Consider the following 22,056-nt stretch of genomic DNA (forward strand, 5'->3'; position numbering starts at 1 on the left):
GGAGGGAAGACCCAGACAGCCTTAGCAGGGTAACGAACCTCACCCATCTCCTGGATGTCTGCATTTTGCACAGGGATTCCTGCAATGGGATTATTCCACCCACCCTAACCCTGGCCTCCCAAGTAGTTGCTCTCAAATGTGCAGTTCCAAAGGCAAGACACCAGATTGGGGGGAGGACTTTCAGGGATCCCTTAGATCACATCAAGAAGGCCACCATAGTCACCCTTCGACCCTCCAGTGCCCTGCCCCTGTCTCTCTCCCTGTGGTCAGTTCAACTTCCACTTTATCCCCAAGGCTAGAGTTCTTATTTCCAGGTAGCAAACTAGAAACCCTCCCTGTGGCAATGGGGAGTTTCCTGAATTGCTGGGCTTGTGTCTTTCACAAGCTTGGAGCTCTTAGATCAAGATTGCCACTATCTATACATAAGGGCTGTTATCTAATAGATTAAATAATAGGGATCTTTAACAGAAGTGGACCACAGATATCATCAGTCCAGCCCTGGGTTTTATAGACTGAGACCTCTGAGACCCAGAGAGGGAAGTGACCTACCTGTGGTCATAGAAGTTGGAAGTCTAACCCAACTCCTGGCTCCCTTTCCAGTGTGCTTTAATGTTAGGGTAGCCCTGTGTTAGGACCTGCCTTAGCACCTGCATGGCACAGAGTAGATGCTCAGCAAATACTGGCGAGATGAATGAGCCCTCAGTGGGGAAACTGGAGAAATACATCATTTGGGAAAAGTGAGACGCCTTCCTCCCCCCACCCCCCACCCCGAATCCCCACAGGATTGGAACTCTAGCCCCTTCCCACTAAATGTGCGAGTGAAATGTTTCTCTGACCAGCAGTAACCACCATGAGGAGCCTGGCATCAGGCTGATCACTTCAAGCTCAGTCATTGTGCCCAAAGAGACTGACTGTAGGTCTGGAGGTAGGTCTAAGCCAAGTTGGCAACTGCAGGTCAGAGTGATTAATCCTGGGACTCTTTTCCATTCACTGCCCCCAGCCAGTATCTGAGCAAGTTGCAAAAGGCTGAGGCATGCCTGTTCCTGCAGGGGCTCTTGTCATCCTGGGGCCCGGCCAGGCATTGTGTCAGGAGACCAGCACCTCAGGGCTGGAGGGCCCTGCTGCCGGGCTCTGGGCTGCCCAGGGCTCGAGGGCCTGCCTGCTGAACCTGCGCTGTTCCCGAGGGCTGCTGTGACACTTGGGGCTGGAAAAGCAAAAGTGGGACAAATTCAAGTCAGTCAGCTCCTTTTATTAATTTTAATAAAGTGTGGGGAGAGGAAATAGGCTGAAATGAATGATTAAAGTAATACTTTCTGTTATAGTAGAAGCTCATGAAATTGGATCTTACTGATTTGGAATTTAAGATAGTTAAGCTTAGCTGTAGTAAGAGTTCACCTTTACACTGCCTGTAAACACAGGACCCAATAGTAAATTAACAGCACACATATGATTTAGAGTAGTAAAGATGGTGCGTGTGTGAGACTTTCGTATGATGACAAAGCATTTCCTATATGCCAGGCCCTGTGCTAAGTGCTCTCTATAAGATTAATTTTTTGAATCTTTGTGAGAACCCTATGAGATAGGAATTACTATTCTTCCCATTTAAATTTTTTTTATTTATTTATTCATTTTAGAGAGGGGAGAGGGGGGGAGAGAGAGAGAGAGGAGAGAGAGAAGGGGGGAGGAGCAGGAAGCATCAACTCCCATATGTGCCTTGACCAGGCAAGCCCAGGGTTTTGAACCGGCGACCTCAGCCTTTCCAGGTCGACGCTTTATCCACTGTGCCACCACAGGTCAGGCTATTCTTCCCATTTTAAAGACAGAAAACTGAGGCTGCTAATTGGAAGATGCCAGGATTCACACAAGGACAATCTGGCTCTAGGGTTTGTGCCTTTAAGCACCACATATGCAACTATTTTATGTGTTAAGACAAGGGGGATAAGACAGAAAAAAAACAACAACACACAGTACATGGCCCCTATTTCTCCAGATGCTTCTGATATGATGGGAGAGGTAAACACAGGGCCTGGCATATAGTAGGTACTCAATACGGGAATTAATTAGTTAAACAAGGAGAAGGACATGGATTGAACGTCTTGAGGGAAGAGTGGTTTTGAATCTCTCTGCATCCCTCAGTGATGACAGAGATGACATCTCTGTCGTATGATGACAAAGTGCTTGTGCATCATAAACATCAAATAACCAATAAAATGCCGGAACACAGGTCAGGAGAGGTCAGCAAGCCCAGTCTGGGCATTTCGCATAGAAGAAGACTGGCCAGTGAGAGGGAAAGGGTGTTCTCAAGGCGACAGGTCTTCCTGGGCTGCTGCTCCCTCCATTCATCATTCTGATACCCAGGAAGTGAGGTGCCCAGGAGGAGAAGGCTGTGCCTGACACTCTTCCCCTTGGCCTCTCCTTTCCATCCTTTGCCTTCAGTCTACCCTCTTCCCAACAGGGCAGAGCAAGGGATATGGGGACACGGGGACACTTACTCCTTGTGTTTGTTGAATGAGCAAGCAGCCTTTCCCACTGCCAAGTCAATAATGAAAACCGGAAGTCTTCCAGAAGAGAGCCCCGGAGCCAGGAGAAGGCAGGTCCACCAATAGCCATTTGGAATTTTGTAGCTCTGGCTCCAGAACGCTTCCTCCAAACTCACAGATAGGAGAGTTGAAAAGGGACTTTCAGGTTCATTATCCCCTGTCCACCTCCCAAGACCCTCATTTTGTTGATGAGAAGAGTGAGGACCTGGAAGAAAGTAGTGCTTGCCCAGCGACATGCAGCCCCTTCTCTGCAGAGCTGAATCTAGAAGCAGGACGCCTGCCTCCCACTTTGGACCTGCTCCTAAGTGTTTGGGCCCCTGGCTTTGGGGAAACACGGTTCAGTCCCATGGTCATCCTGTAACCTGTTAGGGCCAACATTATGAGAAAGCCAGCCAGGGCTTGTTTGCATGACACTTTCACAGCCGTCCCTGAAGGCAAACCACCATCATTTCTGATGTGTGCACTTGGCAGCAAGTAAAACAGATCCACCAAAGTAAAGAGGGAGGAGGAGGAGGAGGGGCCGAGAGCTGGTATTTGCGCCTGGTGGGAACCTGGGCATACTGACCTTGTTAGCTCATCTGGCCTAGATACCATCTTGTTCCTGCTTGGCACTGGTCTTTCCAGCCTCTGTGTTCTTCCTTGACAAAGTCCTTGAAGGGAGAGAAAGTGGCACTGTCCCCAGGGCGCTGGGGAAGGTTGCCAGGTCTCTGCTCCCCATCTCCCCTGTGGCTCCAGCCCCTCTCTCCACCCCCAGTGACGCCTCTGGCTGACGCTGAGTGGGATCAGGATTTCTCCCCCAGGATAGAGCACCCACACTTGGGCTCCTGCCATTGGTCAGTTTTGGTTGGGGGGGGCTGCAGATGTGGGCTTTGAGCTGGGAGTTTACGTGTTTAACATACTATATGACACTTTATATGTGTCAGGGACTGTTCTGAGCACTTTACAAATATTGGCTCACGTAATATTTATATGCCAATAACTTTTATGGGTGAGGAAACTGAAGCTGAGAGAGGCGAAAGAATTTGCCTGCGGTCAGACAGTGAGTGAGTATAGAGTCAGGGTGCACAGTCTGGCTCCAGGGTTTACACTCTCAGCCACAATTCCGGCTACCTTTCTGCTGGGACAGCCAGAGTCTTGCCATTTCAACAAATAATTTAACCAACCCAGTCTCAGTTTCCTCATCTATAAAATGGGGATAATAACCCTATATTAATCCCTCATATCGTAACTTTGGGAAATGTGAAGGGCTCTACAGACAGGAGGGCTGGTTCCTATCCAATGATGTCCCAGCTGAGGTTAATTCATCCCACTTCTTGCTTGTCACACCCCCTCCCCCCATGTCCCCAGATCAGCAGGTTCTGGCAGCATTGACCTTGTGGAACTAGTGATTTCCCAAGGAGAATGATGGACCCCTCCCCCCTTGCCCATTGTAATCTTCCTGAGCTCAACCCAAAATCAAACATATTGTCTCGGTGTTATTTAAATGATGTTTCTATTCTTATGATTGATATTTATTATTCTTCTTGCTAGTAATACACTTGTGTATTGGAGAGCTCTTCTTAGTGACTACAGCAAAAGCCACAGAGGGAACCCGGCTGAAGCCCCGCAGCTCTGCTCACCCAGATTTGGTGGTCCCTTTGTCCCTCTCCTCCCCCTCCCTTTGCAATCACAGCATGCCCATTGCAGACCAGGAAAGCTAATACTCCTGGCCTGTGTTCAGAAGGTGCATTATTGCACTCTCAACACCTAAGGCTGGGGAAGCCCTCTGAGTGACAGGTAGGGGCAGTGCCTGCCAAACTGCAGCTGGAGAGAACACTGAAGGGGCCCCTCTCCCCTTCCCCAACCTGCTCTCTTCTCTCCGTTATCTAGTGTCATTCCCACTGCAGAGAACAGAAATTTTCTTACTCTTAAACTTAAAATTTTCCCTGTTGAAGCAAGAAAAGGGGAAGAGGTATGATGGTGGAGATGGGTGTGATTTGAGCTCAGAAAATGTTGCAAGGCTTCCTCTCATCCTATGTTTGGACAGCTCTTGGTGTTCCTAAGAACACAGAGAATTAACTTTGACCGACTGAAACTGGTGGCCATGTCAGCCAATGGAAAATGAGTAGTGTTTAATCCATGACAAGGAGACAGTGAGATAATAAAATGGTAAGTCTTTTATGCCCTGTACTTTTTGGATGCTTTCTTTTACCTACAGGATTTAACTTGATTCTCACAAGGATCCTACAAGGCAAAATGTGCCCATTTGACAGACGAGAAGACTGATGCTGGGAGAGCAAAGTAGCGAGTCCTAGTGAACAAGAAAGCAGAGCCCCATGGGGCTAGTGTATTTCTCCCTAGTCTTGACTGCTGGGCATCTTGATACCAAATCTAGAGCCATGCTAGATTTAAGCACACAGCTCCTGCCGGCATCCCTTCTGGGAGCTGACCTTTAGCCTGACTCTGTCCTTTCTCTCTTACTTTTCCCTTGCCTCCTTTTCCTTTCTTATTTGTTATGTCTGTTTATCTTGCATTGTAGGCACATTCATAATGTCGTTCAAATTCTTCTGAAACAAGATGGGTTATAAGTGCACGAATTCCTACACAGGATGTTGTTGTTAATCATTTCATAAAGTCTCCTGTGGAGGAGATATTTGCAGATTGGCCAATAGCTTCTTTTGTAACCTTGGACACACCCTATTTCCTTAGAGGTAAAGTGAGGTGCAGGTCTGCAGGGGCTCCGGGGGCCCTTGCAGCTCTGACGGTCTGAGTATGCTGTTGTTTCCAACCCTGTTAGAGTCACACAGCTCTGTTTTATATAAAGTAAGATCTAAAAATCTGGTTCCTCTAGTACAGCCCTGTTTGCACTAAACCAGCGGTTCTCAGCCTGGGCAGAGGAGCAAATCCTGGAACCTGGGAGCATCCCCCTTCCCCGCCCAAGATGACTACAGCACACAAATGTCACAGCATCAAAAAGGAGATCCTTTCAAATTCCAAAGAAGTCAAGTCCATATAGCATAGGAAAATAATATTAGAAGTACAGGGAAACCTCATTTATTTGCCTACTTCCTCTATCTGGGACATAGCCAAGAACCAGAGAGAAAAATAAGACCATTTTGAACCACAAAAAAAGACACAGAGCACATGCCTTAGCGCTCATTCTTTGGGGCCTGTGTCACTTGGGGGCCTATTTGCTCTGGGTATATGCACAATTCTAGCATATTTCGTTTTCTGGTTTCACACCTGCGTAAGGCCATATGGGACAAATGAGAATATAGGGTAGGGGACTGCTGATGAAAATGTAGGTTAGTATCAACTCTCTCCACACCTGGTGGCTCTAAGTGACAGCCCAAGCTGATGACAGGCACTGTCTGGTGAGGGGTTCTCTGGCTTTCTGTTCTGCAAACGTCTGTCACATTGTTTAAGCAATTCACTTACAGAGACCAGGACTTCGGCATTTAGAAGTGACAGTGTGGCTCAGAGGTGTAGCACCCCCTGGGGAAGACTTGAAGTGAGGCGGGGAGAAGTGCAGGGTTGGGGGACCCGATGAGTTCATTGCAGAAACATGCCCACCATAAAATGGCCAGTGAGGAAAACGGGGAAAGAGCTGCCTTTGGAAAAGAATCACACATGTGGAATGTTTCTTCAGCACGTGTATATTACTTTCAAGATCAAGAAGCACAAAAGTTTTATTTTCTGAAATGAAAGGAAACACTAGCCCCAAGAGGATTGTAGAGTCAGGGAGGGAACCCTCTAAGGACTAAGCCGGGTGCATTGTGGAGACACGTTGGGAGAGAGGCAGCTCTGGGGTTGCCCTGGCTTCTGGGACGCAGTCACTAGCCATTGTCTCCTAGGGGTCCCGCTTTCTCTGCACAAACTTGGTCAGGCCTCGTCCTGCCCCGGAGAATAGACCCAAGACTTCGTGTGGAGCACCGCCCCACCCCTCAGAGAGCATCGCCCTTGCCTAGGTGTCCCTGAGACTCACTGTATCATTGGTGACAGGCTCCTCTCACCCCCATCAGGGCCTGGAGTCTACACCAGACTGTTTCCCCCTGCTCTGACTGACCTCCAGGCTGTTCAGGTGGACTCCTGACCTCTTGTTGTGCCTGCTTGTTAGGAGCTCAGGTGACAAGGCCACATGTCTGACACAGACATGCGGGACCTGGCTACGGCTTTCTTACTTGAAGCGCTGGCTGCATTCTCTGCCCTAAAGGCTTCTCTGACCCTGCCCCACACACTAAGTGGCCCCAGCAGAGAATACAGGCCCTTGTCCCACTGTGCCCTGCGTTATCTGGCAAGAGGCAGAGAGGCAGAAAGAGAGCGTGTGTAGTCCAGCCCCTTTCCACTCACTAGCTGACCTCACGCGGGTTATCTAAACCTCCTTGGACCTCAGTACCCCTGTCTGTAAAATGGACACACTGATACCTTGGTGGCTTGTAAGGATGAAATTTTTTAAATGTCTGCAAAGACTTTTGTATATGGTCTGACTCATATTAGATGCTCAATAAATGGGAGGCATTACTATAACCACTTCTACTATTACTATTTTTTAAACAAATGTAGATGAATAGTCTGGATAATTTCAAGTATATTCACTGAACTATCTCTTTAAAGGCAAAGAGACCAGTAGGGTGAAGATATTCAGGGTCCAGCCCTTTTGTGGAAGACCGAGATGAGGTTAATGACCACACAACAAGACTGCTCTGAAAGGCTGTGCCTAGCCCAGCTCCAGGATCCAGTCTGCCTAGCTCCCAGGACCTGCACTTCTGTGTGAAATCACTGTAGTGACTTCCCACCCCTGGGCCTCCATTTCCTTTCTGGTAGACGGGGAGGTACAGTGCCCAGAGTGCCGGGGCTTCTGGGAAGTAAACAAGCTAATACTTGTAAAGCACTTAGCGCAGTACCTGACACCCACAATGTGCTTGAGAAGGGCGCCCTGTCATTATTTTCAAGGGTGTCCCATCTTTCGCAAGAGATGGCTCTGGAAAAGCTGTGAAACCAAATCCCTCTTTCCCACTGACTGACTGTCACTTCATGAAGGTTTTATCTTTGCCTATGATCATCCTTAGAGGGTAGTGACTCCGCGCACCTGAGCACCAGGGTCACCATCTCCTCCCGGCTCTGCCGGCTCCTTGCCATGCAGTGGAAAAGAAGAAAAGTTAGGTGGTACAAATAATGATTCCTTATCTGTTTGCCGAATGTAGATTTTGTATCTATCTATCTATCTATCTATCTATCTATCTATCTATCATCTATCTGAAAAGGACCACCTATAATTAGTTCCTCTGTCATGGGAAAATATATATATATATAACTCACAGGATAAACAATTTATATTTCTAGTTGATTTATACCTTTTATCTGAATCTTATTTTGTGAACTCCTGGCCAGGGGCCAGGAGTGGTCAGAAATATTTTGAAAAACTGATGAACACATGGCCTGTCTCTCCAGAAAAAGGAACATGCTCACATACTCATACAACTTTACATATGATTTAGCTGGGGGTTTAAGGGTCCTCTGAAGACCCCCAAGACCCTGTTAAGGATCCTGCTAAAGCCAGAGCCCAGGTTTTCTGTGGAAACAACCCGTGTTCCAGTAGCAGTAGATGACTGGTTAGGCATGCGATCAAGGGTCCTTGTATATATACTCCCTAGTCTGACATGCCAGGCCCCAACCATCTTTCACTGTGTCTTTCCTCATGGGGTGACCACTGCTCTAGCCAGTCTGGCTGGCCTTGGTCCCTCCCCTTGGCTGTCACCTCGCCTTTGTCCCACTTCTCCTCCACCCTCTCATCTACATCTAGCCCGCAATTCAGGTACGTAGTGACCGCCTGTAAGTGATCAGAAGAGGGTTCACGGAGAATGTGGAGCCTGAGCAGAAAGAGGAGAGGCCCAGGCTTTACAGGCAGAGGAACAATGGAAAGCACTCAGACACGAGCTCCTATGGGGTTGAAGTCGGAGCTGGCAGGGAGAGCAGGAGGGAGAAAGAAGGATACACCAGGCTTAATTTTTCCCTCCTGCCTGGTTAAAGATTAAGGAAGCCAGTAGCAGCAGAACACCTTGGCCGGTGAATGAGAAATCCCCGGGTTCGTGTCCCAGTTCTGGCATTGCATGTATACCTTTGGAAGGTCACAGGTCAGTCAACAGACCAGCTTCAATTTCCTTATCTTTAAAATGAGGGGTGGAAATGCTGGCAGCTCTGTAGTAAAACTGACACTCCTGAGCATTGCAGGTGTCTGCTCAAATGTGCAGCCTTTTTGGAAAATGACATTTAGCACTATATGTTAGCAGCCATGAAAACGTACATACCCCTTTCATCTCTTCTCAGAATCTAATCGAAGGCAGTAATCCAAAATATAAGGGAAGTATGCATAAGGGTGTTCACCCCAACATTATCCATAATACAGAAAAGTCCCAATTGTCCACAAGTAGGGAATAGTTACACTTGTAATGGTGTGTTCATTCGGTGATGGTCTATGCAGCTATTAAAAATAGTTGATGCAGAGAACATTTTAAGGTGCAATCCAGCAGCTGGAGAAACTCCTCCTGTTCCCACTCACCCCCCACCTCACACCCGAAAACCTAAGTCAGTGACAATGGCTCTTCACAGCACAGAATCAACATTGGTGGGGGGGGGGGGGCACTAACCAGCAAGGCCAAACTAACAGATTACCAATCACCACTGCTCCTGCTGTGTCAGCAGGCATCCCCTGGGAAGTCTGTGAAAGTGGAAATTTGGGGTTTAGACTCTGAGCAGATCTGAGGTGAGACCCAGGACCCTGAATTGTCACCATTTTCCCAAGAGAGTCTAGCAGAGGATTAGAATTCTGAGAAACATCACCACACTTCAATCATTGCACCCCATGTGCCCGTAGAGCAGTGGTCCCCAACCTTTTTTGGGCCACGGACCGGTTTAATGTCAGAAAATATTTTCATGGACCGGCCTTTAGGGTGGGATGGATAAATGCACAAAATAAAATTATGCAACCGGTGTAAAAACTGTGGTATTTTTAAATATAATTGTCGAACTTACGAGACAAGCATGAAGAGTGAGTCTAAAAATACTCTGAACTACTACTATGTGCTGTTCCCTAGGATTAAAACTGACTTTTAGAGGTGGTCACTGTGACCTGAGTTCAAGTCCTGGCTCTGAGTTGCCATCTTATAAAAGGGGAATAATAATGTACTGACTTGTAGAATCCCTGAGGATTAAATAATGCATGCGAAGTTCTCAGCACAACACTTGCGGCTATGATTATTATGATTACTTTCCTGTCCTTGGGAGTTAATAGTGAGTCTTTTCTTTGATGTGGTCCTTGTAGGAGGCCAGGCCCCTTGTTTTGATCTCCATCATGGTCATTCAATTCTGCCCTGTTCCCCAGTCCAGCCTACAAGCCTCACTTTGAACTTATGGAAAACACCAGCTTCAATGAGAAGGTCCCTGCCACCTTAACAATGTGGTGAAGGTCACTGTGCTGACTCTCCCATCTGGCTGGTTTGGCCCTGGGGAAGGGCTGGGGACTGGCCTAGCCATCCTCAGCACCCCTGGCAATGGCACACTGGCCAGCACTGGGGTGGGGGTGGCAACCTCTGCTGGAATATACCAGAGCCAGTTAGAGCAGACAGTTTTCTGGAGGGTGTCGGGGCCCTGTTGGCTGCTTTATCCAACAGCAAGACCGCTGGCATGCAGCTCCGCCCCAGCAGACAATCGGCTCCCGGCCTGTCTGCTGCCCTTTCCTTACCATCTTCCTCACACAGGATACCCGAGCGAGCACGCCTGCATGCACACACGCACGGCCTGTCCTCGTCTTCCCCATCACTGTCACCAGGAGAGGTCAGACACCAGTGAGGGGACAAGTAGGTACTCAGAAGTATTTTGTTATGCCCAAAAGAGCCTAATCACCTGGTTGGCTGATGGGGCCCTCACACATTTGCAGGGACTCACGAGGGACAGGCCAATTTTCACAATATTTACCAGAGAGAACTTGGGTCAAGGCAAGAGTTTGCAGTTGGTATAGCCTAGACTTCAGCTCCCTGAGTTACCTAGTTCCACAGGGTCCTGTCTTGCAAGTGTCATTTAATATTAAAAGCGAGTTAGTTGTTTGTCTAGGTTGAGGTTCTCAGTTGTTTTGTTTTTGGTTTTCTATGTATAAACGTCCCCTTAAAAAAAGTTTCTCCAGGCCCTGGCCGGTTGGCTCAGTGGTAGAGCATCGGCCTGGCGTGCAGGAGTCCTGGGTTCGATTCCCGGCCAGGGCACACAGGAGAAGCGCCCGTCTGCTTCTCCACCCCTCCCCCTCTCCTTCCTCTCTGTCTCTCTCTTCCCCTCCCACAGCCAAGGCTCCATTGGAGCAAGGTTTGCCTGGGCGCTGAGGATGGCTCTGTGGCCTCTGCCTCAGGTGCTAGAATGGCTCTGGTCGCAACAGAGCAACGCCCCAGATGGGCAGAGCATCGCCCCCTGGTGGGTGTGCCGGGTGGATCCCGGTCGGGCGCATGCGGGAGTCTGTCTGACTGCCTCCCCGTTTCTGGCTTCGGGGGGAAAAAAAAAAAAAAGTTTCTCCAGAAGCAGAGTTCAGTCCTCCTTGTGCTTGCAGGTGAGTCTAGGTGACTCTGCTAAGGAAGAGGGACAGCTCTAGGGTCACTGGGCAAGGAGTCAGGTAGAGAGTGTCACATGGCAGTGTGTCCTTGGGCAGGTCACCTCCCTGCTCCCAACCCCATGTCCTCACTCTACGCAGGACAGGGACTTGGCCTCCTCCATCTGCCTTCATGGTAGATGGTTATCTGTTTATTGTCTTTCCCATGCTAGAAGGTCAGCTCCATGAGGGCTGACAGATGTAGTGTTTACCGCTTTATAGCTAAAGCCTAGAATAGTGGGGGGAGGGGTAGGCAAAGGCAATCAGTACATACCTATGAAGGGAAGGAGGGAGGGAGGAAAAAAGAGAGGGGAGGAGGGAGGGAGGGAAACAGAGAGGGAAAAAGGGAGGGAGGGAAGGAAGAAAGGGAGGCTAGAACTGCCTCCTCTGGCTGGTAGTGCCACCCATTCCTGGACATTGCCCCCACCCCACCCCCTACCCCTTCACTCCATCCCTCACCCCTCCTTGGCTAGGTCCTGGCTGAGCCATCCCCCTCCCCCAGATTCCCAGCCTGCTGGTGGTGACAGGCCCAGTCACCCAGAGCCCCAGCCAGAGCTAGCTGTAGCTCTTGGCACCCTCCCTACTCCCACTGTGGTGCCTGACTACACCGCCCCATATAATCTGGGAAGAAGGTGAGGCCCTCAGCAGCCCCGGGCCCTCAGGCCGAGGCGGAGGGCTGGGACCCTGCTTGCTCTCCTTGTCTATTGTGTGGCCAGCCCTGCTCGAGCCCTTCCCCACACCCCAGCCAGGCAGGGTGCTTTCCCCTCGCTTCCCCACAGAGAACAATCCGTGCACCCTCTGCTTAGCCAGCACCTCCCTCGGAGGTCAGGACAAGCTCCAGCTGGCCTCCCTGCGCACCTGAGAGGGGGAGGCTGCAGAGTATCGGGCCTCCCCCTGGGCCCGCCCTCCCCCCTGGGCCCGCCCTCCCCCTCCAGCTCCCACAGGACCTGTTGCCAGAGGTGGGCCAGCCACAGGACTTAGCTTCTCGGGCTCACCCTTGAAGAAATGGAGTTTGGTCAAGGCATCTGGCAAACTGCCAGTGGGTTCCGGATGACTGGGTCTGCCCCCTCTAAAATACAGTGGCAGGAATACGAAGAGCGTTGGCCACTAACAGATTTGGATAACCTTTGCCACCCTATAAAGGACTGTTAACACCTTGCTTAGACTCAGTTTGTAGCTCCTCTGTTGTTCATGCTAAACCTCAATGAGTTATTATTTCAAATCTGCATTTTAATACATTTCAGTGAAATCTGATCTGTAAATCAAAGGGAATAAAGTTCTCTGTGACAATATAGTACAGAGGACTTCAGAACAGTGAGGGCTTGGAAGTTAGAGGGCCACCACGGGTGAAGCTGGCATGTCCCTAAAGGTGCCACCTCCTCCTCTTGCTCCAGCCAGCTGAGTTTTCTGGGTTTTTTGTGTTTTTTTCCTCAAAATTTAATTAAGCATTTGTTGAGCTCCTAAGAAGTGCACAGTGGGATGTCAGATGGAAACTGACAGTTTTCAGTATGGACTGTTTACTCCAGCAAGACAGAGAAAGAGAGAGAAGGAGAGGGCCACCAACTGGAACCAACTGCCCTAAATTGCAGTGACACTCCTACTATTAGCCTGTCAAACGTGCTGAGATAATGAGTGACCTTCTCCACTCTGTCTCACAAATTTCCTCAAAGAGGGAAGAATTTCATGTACATATTTTTTCAAATACACTTCATATATATTAATATTTTCTTAAAATTATATATTCATATACAATATGTCAGTTTTTGAAAGAATTAATCTCACTAGAGTTTTTCACCCTTAATCGCAAAGGTCTCTATTCTGCCATTCACTCACTTTTTCATCTGGGTCTCAGTTTTCTCATCTGCAAAGTGGGAATAAAAATCCCTTCTTGGTTGTCATGCAAGTCAACCAGGCTAACAGGTTTAGAATGCCACCAAGGCTCTGCATGAATAGAAGCTGATGTCATTCAAGGTCAGGCCCTCAGACCTGGTGCGTTGGGGGAATCTGGCTGCTGGGGTGGAAATCCCCAAATGAAACCAGCCCTGACTTGGTCTTGACCTGGTTCTGTCCGATGTAGGAACTGCTTTTTCTGAACAAGCTTCCGTTTCCACGCTGGTGTAGCAGCAGGTGCTGCAGGGCTGGTTACAGTGTGAGAAGGCCTCAGTCCTCACAGGCTTATTTTTCTAAAAAGCCATCAGGGCCAACAACAGAAGGAAAGCCTCCTCAAAACCATCTCAAATGGCGTGACCAGGTGGTGGCTCAGTGGATAGAGCATCGGACTGGGATGCAGAGGAGCCAGGTTCAAGATCCCGAGGTCGCCAGCTTGAGCATGGGCTCATATGACTTGAGCAAAAAGCTCACCAGCTTGGACCCAAGGTCACTGGCTCGAGCAAGAGGTTACTCAGTCTGCTGAAGGCCCGTGGTCAAGACACATATGAGAAAGCAATCAGTGAACAACTAATGTGTCGCAACAAAAAACTGATGCTTGATGCTTCTCATCTCTCTTACCCTCTCTCTGACTCTCTCTCTGTCCCTGTAAAAAACAAACAAACAAACAAACAAACAAAACTCAAATGCATTATGGCCAGGGTTTTGTTCCTGTTTGCTTAGTAGCATCTGCAAGTTCTTGGAGAACGAAGGCAAATCTGACTGCAGAGCATCAGACCAAGCAGGGCTCTTGGCCATCCTTTCCATTGTCCGCTTTTACAGAGGATAGAGCTGAGGATCAGGGAGGGCATGGGCCATCCACACGGACATGCAGCCCACCAGTGTCAGAGCCAGGACTACATCTATTCTTCCTGTCTCCCAGATCTGGGAGCCTAGTGTACACCACGTACACACACAGAGAGAAAAACTTATTACATCCCTGCCCACAAGCAGCCACCATTCTAGTGGGAGGAACAGTCAAAAATAACTCAACAGGCCTGACCTGTGGTGGCGCAGTGGATAAAGCATCAACCTGGAATGCTGAGGTCGCCGGTTCAAAACCCTGGGCTTGCCTGGTCAAGGCACATATGGGAGTTGATGCTTCCTGCTCCTCCCTCTGTTCTCTCTCTATCTCTCCCTCCCCTCTCTCTCCCCTCTCTCTCTAATAAAAATGAATAAATAAAATCTAAAAACAAAAACAAAACTCAACAGCCTGGCCAGTCGGTAGCACAGTGGATAGAGCGTCGGACTGGGATGCGGAAGGACCCAGGTTCGAGACCCTGAGATGCCAGCTTGAGTGCGGGCTCATCTGGCTTGAACAAAAAAAAAGCTCACCAGCTTGGACCCAAGGTCACTGGCTCGAGCAGGGAGTTACTCAGTCTGCTGAAGGCCCGCGGTCAAGGCACATATGAGAAAGTAATCAATGTTGCAATGAAAAACTGATGAGTGATGCTTCTCATCTCTCTCTGTTCCTGTCTGTCCCTATCTATCCCTCTCTCTGACTCTCTCTCTCTCCCTGTAAAAATAAATAAATAAATAATTTTAAAAAATGAATTAAAAAATAACTCAACATAAGCATGTAATTAAATAAAAGTATGCAAGTTGAGGGTCTGAAATAGATAATTGGGGGGTGGTCCCAGTTTATCGGTGGTGGCCAAGAATGGCCCCTCTGAGGAGGTAACATTTCTGCAAGACTTGCAGTGGGGGGAGATCGTGTCAGGTCAGTGAATTCACACATGGGAAGTCCCAGAACAGGAAGGAGAAGGAGCTGGGAAAGGTCTGCCGGTGCCTGGAGATTGGGGGTGGGCGGCGGGCATATGTAGAGAGAAGCAGGAAGTTTGCTGTGCCTTCTAGGCCAAGGTGAACAGTTTAGGTTGCACTTGAAGTGCCCTGTGACACAACCAAATGCACATTTAAGAAGATTACTTGGGCAGCCTCGTGGCTCTGGGCTGAAGGAGCAGGACAGGAATGGGAGCAGGGGGACCAGTTAGGAGGTCTCTGCAGAAGTCAAGATGAAAGGAGGGTGGGGGGTTGCTCGGCCCAGGGCAGTGGTGGAGGAGGCAGCAGGAAGAGGACGGGAGGGAGATCTATTTTGGAGATAGTCTTACAGAGATGGATGGATCAGCCGGGGCAGGGTGTGGGGTGGGAAGGAGAGGGAGGCAGCAGGGGTGACTCTGAGTTTCCGGCTTGAATAACACTTCAGCCCAGTCCTGTGTGCATTCTCTAGGGAGGACTTGCTCGAGCGCTTTATCAAAGTTCAACCTCCATCTCAGCCTCCCCCTGGCTAATAATAGCTTCTCGGTTCAGAAAGGGTCATTGCCTTGCCTATTTAGCAGGTGGAGAAACTGAGGCACACATCGGCAAAGTAAACTGCTTCTTAGAGAATGAATTGTAGAAACAAGACAAAGAGCCAGAGCTGAACCCCAGGGTCAGCCTTTGGGCACCCGTATCATAAAGACCCTGGTGTCGTGTCCACTTTAACGATTTATCAAGCCGTGTGACCTTGAACACATGAATAGACCTCTCTGAGTCTGCTTCCTCCTCAGGAAAAGGAGAAATAAGAAAATCTACCTCTTGGGATGACTGCAAGGACTAAGTAAAGGGTAGACCCTCAACAGATAATAGTTTTATTACTTCTAGATTGCATGGATCATCTCTGCATCCGCCTGTTGACACAGGTGCATACAGACATTCTGGGTGTCTGTATGTGCTCCTACAGATGCCGTCTGTGTGCCTCTGTTACAGCTGATGCCCAGGCCACTAAGCTTTCAGGTGAAGGCAGTTGCAGATTTGCTCACTGTGCTTCTGTTCAGCTTCTGAGCAGATTGGGTGGTTGCAGTGGGAGCTTTCATCTTCCCTGGAACAAGAGTGAGTTGTGGGTTTGGAGGCAGATGTGAAAAGCCAGGCGCTGGTAAGCCAGACTGTTTCCCAGTGCTCTGACTGACCTGACCCTGGGAGCAGGGTGGGGTGGAAAGGAAGGGGGAGCAGAGGAGCGTGAGTAAGAGGGAGTAGGCCAGAGAGGGCCTAGGAGGGGACCATATCCCAACAGGAAATGCACAATAACAGATCTGGAGTCTGGCCTGCCCAGAGCCCCTTTGAGAGCCTCCCCTCTGTGACTCCTTTATGGTCCTATTCCCAGGAGGCAGCTGGCGTGGAGGCTGAGAACAGGGAGGTGAGGCTGACGGGGTGGTGGGGCAGGACTCCCCACTTTTTGCCCAGAGCCATTCTGAAGGGTGTGTCCCAACAGTGTACACACACACAGTGATTAAGGGGAGGAAGGAATGACATTCACTGTCCACTGTGGGACCAACCAGTGGGCTGGACAGGGGCCAGCTCTCCCCAGGCTCTGGCTGCAGGATCATCAGCCTTGGCACCACCCACAGGCCTACTCAAACACTCCTTCAGGTCCAGGGGTTGGAGCCTGCATGGCCAGTAGCCACGGCCACCATCACAGCCGCCTGGCCCATGCAGATTCACATTTGATTCGGACAGACGGTAATGAAACAACGGAGCCAAGAACTGGTGGGCCATCATCTTTATCCTAGCTTGCACCTGGCGGGCAAGAAATACACACAGTGGGAAAACCCTTCCCTTTCCATTCAAGGCTCCCAAAGCTACTGACTTATCCGAGTTTCCTAGAATCAAAGTTTTCTACCTCACCAGCCTTATTCACCTCTGTTCCCCATCTCCTTCTCCTTGCACAAACTCTGCACAAACTGGCTTCTACTTCAGCATTCCACCATCTTGGCTGCTTCTCCTCTCTTCCACGTGGCCTTTCTCTGCTCTCCTCTAGCATGGGCTCCTCTGCCCCATTTTGTAGTGTAGAAATCAAAACTTTTAATCCAATATACAAACAAGGAAGTCTCTGATACAAAGTCACTTATTTGAGGCATAAATGGGATTCCTCATGAGAGTGCACCACCCCCTATCATGCAACAGTCAAGGGTATGGGGTAAAGCTTAGTCTTAAAACTAAGCCTTAGGCTATAACGACCCTGCCTGCTTACAGCCTGTCCCCCACACCCAATGCAAACTATAAGCGAGCAAACATATGTATCATGTTTACTAACTTATTTGACCAACAGAGCCCCACTAGGAGCGGCTGCCTGGGGCAGGCTAGGCTGGCCACTGCAACTCCCCATTCCTACAGCCTCCCGCCTCCACTGTGCCCTCTGCCCACATCCAGCTCCACTGGGTTTGAAAGAGGTGCTTCAGTCCTCCCTCCCTCTGAAGCAGGCCCTGTCCTGCGCTATCTCCTTTCAGCCAGAAACTGTATTCGTAAACTGGTTCCACCCTGTAGACCCTAGCCTGATGCTTTGTCCACTGGGAGAACCCTGTAAACCAGCTGCCCTCCCCAAACCTTTCCTTCCCCCATCCGACCTGCCCTCCTGCTCACAGCAGCACGAAGTTCCAGGCCTGCCGAGCCCTCTCCCAATGAGCCCTGCCTTCATGATTTTTCTGGGCTCCTTGTCTGCTCTGCAGCAGGAGTCCTGTTCTTTAAGGGACCCCACACAGCGCAGTAGGTACCCTGCCCTACACTGACTGGTCTCCCGTGCTTTATCTCCCCACAAGACAGCAGGCTCTGAGGGTGGCACCCCACTGTACCCGGCCCACCCACCTCCGTCCACGCCATAGAGGCAAACCCGCAAGGTGCACACGAATACTTCTGGATAGATACTGCTTCCATCCAGGTCATGTGTTGGCACCTTTACCTGCCTGGTCATCTGGGAGTAGAGTGTAGAGTTACACTTGATTGGATGTTTGATTAGTGACTCGGTGAACAAAGGGATTTGACTTTTCATTCTTTAGCTTGGGTGTTCCAGGAATACATGGGTTTTGATAAAAAGCTATGGAGTCATCCAATCTTGGAAACTGTCCACCTATTCTGATTAAGTGCCTACCCTTCTGACCTTCAGTGCCTAGTTCCCTGATTTAGCACCCGCCTTGATTCCAAGCCTCTCTCTCCCCTCATAATACCATTCATGGCCTCCCACCATAGCAGGGAGGGTCTGGCCTCTTGTGGAGACCACACCCCACATCTCAGGGTCCGTGGATATGCACAGTTTTAGCACCACAAAGAGAGACCCTCCCCATCTTGCTGAAGCAATTTTTCCAGCCTGAAGCAGGCTCTGCGCAGGGCGTGCCCCTCAGAGGAATGAATCACTGCGCTGGGATTTCAGTCAGGGGCACCTGTTGGAGGAGATACTTTAGTTTGCTCCACTGTCTGAGAGTTCTACCAATCGGAACCCAGTCCTTGGCTTCCGTGGGCCTTCGGGGATTCCTGCTGGCTTTGGGGTGCTTTAAGGCTCATGGCCTGCCCCTGGAAGAGTGGCAGAGGCCACAGAGGTCAGGCCTCTCATTTGATTTGTGCGATAGGCCGGGGCATACAGGGAGATGTTACAAGGAAGAACTCCCCGACTCCTCCCCCATTTCTGAGAACTGCCAGCCTAAGTCCCAAGGAGTTAATGATGGTTTCTCCAAGGTGAAGGTCAGTTCCAGTAGAAAGGGAACTGACAGCAGCTGGAGCCTCCCCTCTGGTGGTTTTCAAGAAGGGTGTGGGGGTTTTAAGGAACAGCTTAGGAGAAGGTGTTCCAGCCGCACCTCTCTGTGATTGGCAGCAGGCCCACCCCGAATGTGAACTGTTGGATCTCTGGCTGGCATGTCTGAGTCAGTCTTAGCACCAAGACAAAGCAAAGGAAAGCCTGTATGATTTGTGTGTTTGTTGGGAGAGGATATGTTAGAGGGAGCCCCCACCTCAGGCCTCGTGACTCCACCTGGGCCAAGCCCAGCTGTGCACCCCTGCCAGGGAGACCTGTGCTTGAATGCTTTCTGTGCAGTGTTTGATTTGGTTAAGTTACACTCATGACCCTTTAAGGAGAAAACATATAATTCTAGTAATTTTATTGGGCTCAGGTTTCAGGCAAATGGAAATAAAATTGCCTCTAAAAATAAAAGACATGCAGAATTGAATAAAACAATAATAATAATAAAAAGCTGCCCTGACTTGAGATAAGTGGTAAGGCATTTTGTGAAATAGTAGAGAAAAAATAAATACACGGAGAACTCAGGAGAAAAGGGGAGGATTTCTTTGGGGGGGAGGACATCCTTCAGCACTCCTACTTTCATTTCAGCTTTACCTTTACAAAAGCTTCATTTGCCTGTTATAAAGTGAGGTATAAGGCGCGACTGGTGAAATTGATCCTTGTCCCGCGCTCAACAGTACAGGTGGACGAAAGCGGCTGCCTGCCAAATACTTCTGGTTGGAGGGAGGGGTGGGAGTGCTTTCTCAAAACCACTCCTGGAATGGCTTAACTCGCCCAGCACGAATCAATGACAACCTCCCGCCGGCTGCGGCAGGCTCCCCTGAGCTGCGCTGCCGCGTGGATTCCCAGCCCGGGACCCTGGCGGCGCTCAGGACACGACCCGGGCAAGAGCGCGGCGTCCCCCGGGCGGCCAGGTGGGTCTGCGGCCTCGGCCAGGAGCGTGGTGCGATCGGGGCTGAGGGAACCAGGCGGCCAGGCCGTGGGGTCGGGGTGGAGAGGACGCCCTGTGGGCGTCGAGGAGAGCTCGTGGGTACCTGGCAGCTGCGCCCCTACCTCGGGCACTGCAGGCATTCTTGCTCCCCGCAGCGGGGACCCTCTGGCCCGAGGGGGGTGGCAACCACTGGCGATCGCTGGGCGGCGTTTGCAAGAAATTTCAAACCCGCGCCAGAGCTGGAGCGTGCTAGGGAACCCGGGACTGGAGCCCCGGAGCTGATGGAGGAGCGTGCGGCCGTGTACCTCCCAGCCAAAGGCGAGAAAGAATCGGAACTCCGCACGAAGCACTCTCTTCGCTTTCTAGTTGCCCGTGTCCCTCTCCCGCAGGCTTTTGGGGTGGGGTGGGGTGCGAAGGGCACACCGTAAGTAATAGAGGATATACATCGTTAGTTTAAATCCCACCCCCCAAAAGCTGATCCTCTTCGGTGTCAAATGCAAAACTTAGTGTGTGTGTGTTGGGGGGGGGGGGGGGGTGGGCAGAAGCCATGGCAACTCCTGGCACAAGTCGAGGTAAAATTAAAAAATTAAAGGCGGGGAGGGAGTGTCAGACGGCTCCCTCCGTGAACCAGAGGGAGTCCCGTCTCGGTCCGGATTTCAGTCGCCTCCTGAGCTGGGCACCCTTCCCTTCGCTCCTGCCTGGGTGTGGGTGGGCAGTAACAACTCCCTCCCCGCAACCCAGTCAAGCCTTAGTCTCCGGGCTCCTTGGGTCCGAGTTCCCGAGGCAGCCTGGGGGTAGAAGTGGGGGAGGGGAGGGCAGGGACTGGCCCGTGCGCCCCCATACCCGCGTGGCAATCCCGGGCGCCTAGTTCCCCGCAGTTGGGCTGCGGCTGCGGGGCCGGGAAGGACTCTGGAAAGAGCTCGAACCCCCTCGCACCGCAGCGCAGAGCATTGGAGCGCGGGGACGGGGTGGGGGGTGGGGGCAGTAGTCTTCGTGCTGTACTCCGGGGGCGTCCCGGTTCTGTTGTCTCTCTCTGGCTTCTGTTGTCCCGGCTGTAGGCCGACGGGCAGGGGACGGCTGCCCTCTTTCTTATAACCCCTGGTACTGTGCTCTGCCCAGGAGGCAGGCAAATTCCCGCGATTCATTGGCCGGCTGGTGGCATACCGCTTCCAATCCTTCTAAATACAGAATTTTGAAAATGTAAAGGAGGTGGTTGAAACAATCAGGCAGTTTTCTCCGGATTCGAAAGATTTTGTAGAAAGGGAGGGGAAGGAAGGGTGAAGCCTGCCAGTTTCGAGTTTCAGCTCAATTCCTTCACCCAGTTAAGTCCTGGGGGATTAAAAGGGTTCGGAACCTCCTTTGGTTAGATCTCCAGGAAAGGAAAGTAGCTCCCCCTCCCTTAAGGCCCAGCCTGGGCAGAAAGGGGAAAGAAACCTACCTGCCCCCCACAAGGACGAGTGGGCTGCCTGTACTCAGCCCCTCCAGATACAGTGTCTGGCAGGTTCCTGCGCTCTCCCAAACTACCACACTGAGCACCACCCAGGGGCAGCCACCAAAGCCTTCATCACCCCCAGTTTATAGATGAGGGACTGAGGTCCATGAGGCCAGGTAAGTTCAGTGCTCCTTACACAGAACCACAGGACACCAGTGCCACACGGGCCCTGAGGCCACCAGCTTGGTCGCAGAACTGAAGGCTTACCCTGCTGTGTCAATGCTGGGAAATAAACCAGAGAGGAGACAGGAAGGGAAGAAAGGGATGGGACATTCAGGGGCCACCTGCCCTCTGCCAGACACTAGGTTTGGCATACATTATCTCCTCTAACCCACATAACCTGTAAGTTAGGAATCATCAGACCCACTTTGCAGATGAGGAAACTGAGGCCCAAAGGATAATTTACGTAAGCTGCCCACCTAGTTAGTGACAGAGCCGGAATCAAAGCTACCACACATCTTTTAGAATCTTACACTTTAGTAGAGGAGACAAGAATCACCCTAATATAACTATAGCACAACACAGAATAGTCTGCATATAGGATATTAACCTTTTTGAACCTCAATTGTTTTTTTTTTCATTCAATCAATCATTTATTTGAAAATGATTATATTGTCTAATATGTGGTTCTAGGCACCATGCTATAAATGCTGGGCATACACAGGTAAGAATATATACCTGGTTCCTGGCCTCTGCAAATGGGAATGGGAATAGCAATAGCAATAGTACATCCTTCAGTGGGTGTTGATTGAGTGAATGAGCTGAGACAGTATGTGGGATGGAGTTATGAAACCCTTTCCATGAAGGAGAAGCAGCAGGAGGCCTAGGAGAAGAGGAGGGGTAGGTAGTTGAAATGATGAGCTATCATATGCTATAGTCAAAACGACTCAGCTCTGGTTCCAGGGGACGCTAAAGTACACACAGTGCCCGTGGAGCTGTTTGAGTCTCTGCTGTTCAGGTTATTGGTTTACGATTGTAGGTTTCAAGATTGGCCATTGGATTGAGCAGGCATCCCCA

The 22,056-nt window shown here is 50.3% G+C and overlaps 1 protein-coding gene across 4 annotated transcripts in view; it reads left to right on the forward strand.

Annotated features, from left to right (window-relative positions):
- ZBTB7C (zinc finger and BTB domain containing 7C) overlaps positions 1-22,056 on the forward strand; it is a 339,511-nt gene that overhangs the window by 226,578 nt on the left and 90,877 nt on the right. Inside the window, exon 1 of one of the 4 annotated variants that reach the window (XM_066352916.1) lies at positions 19,277-19,530. The exons of 1 other annotated variant lie outside the window; for it this stretch is intronic. The gene's annotated coding sequence lies outside the window, so the exon portion shown is untranslated. Of the gene's footprint in view, positions 1-19,276; positions 19,531-22,056 lie in introns of those variants that run through there. 2 more of the 4 variants (XM_066352919.1, XM_066352917.1) reach the window with 2 other exon arrangements.

This window comes from Saccopteryx leptura, chromosome 11, assembly GCF_036850995.1.
Source record: "Saccopteryx leptura isolate mSacLep1 chromosome 11, mSacLep1_pri_phased_curated, whole genome shotgun sequence".
Lineage (NCBI taxonomy): Eukaryota > Metazoa > Chordata > Mammalia > Chiroptera > Emballonuridae > Saccopteryx > Saccopteryx leptura.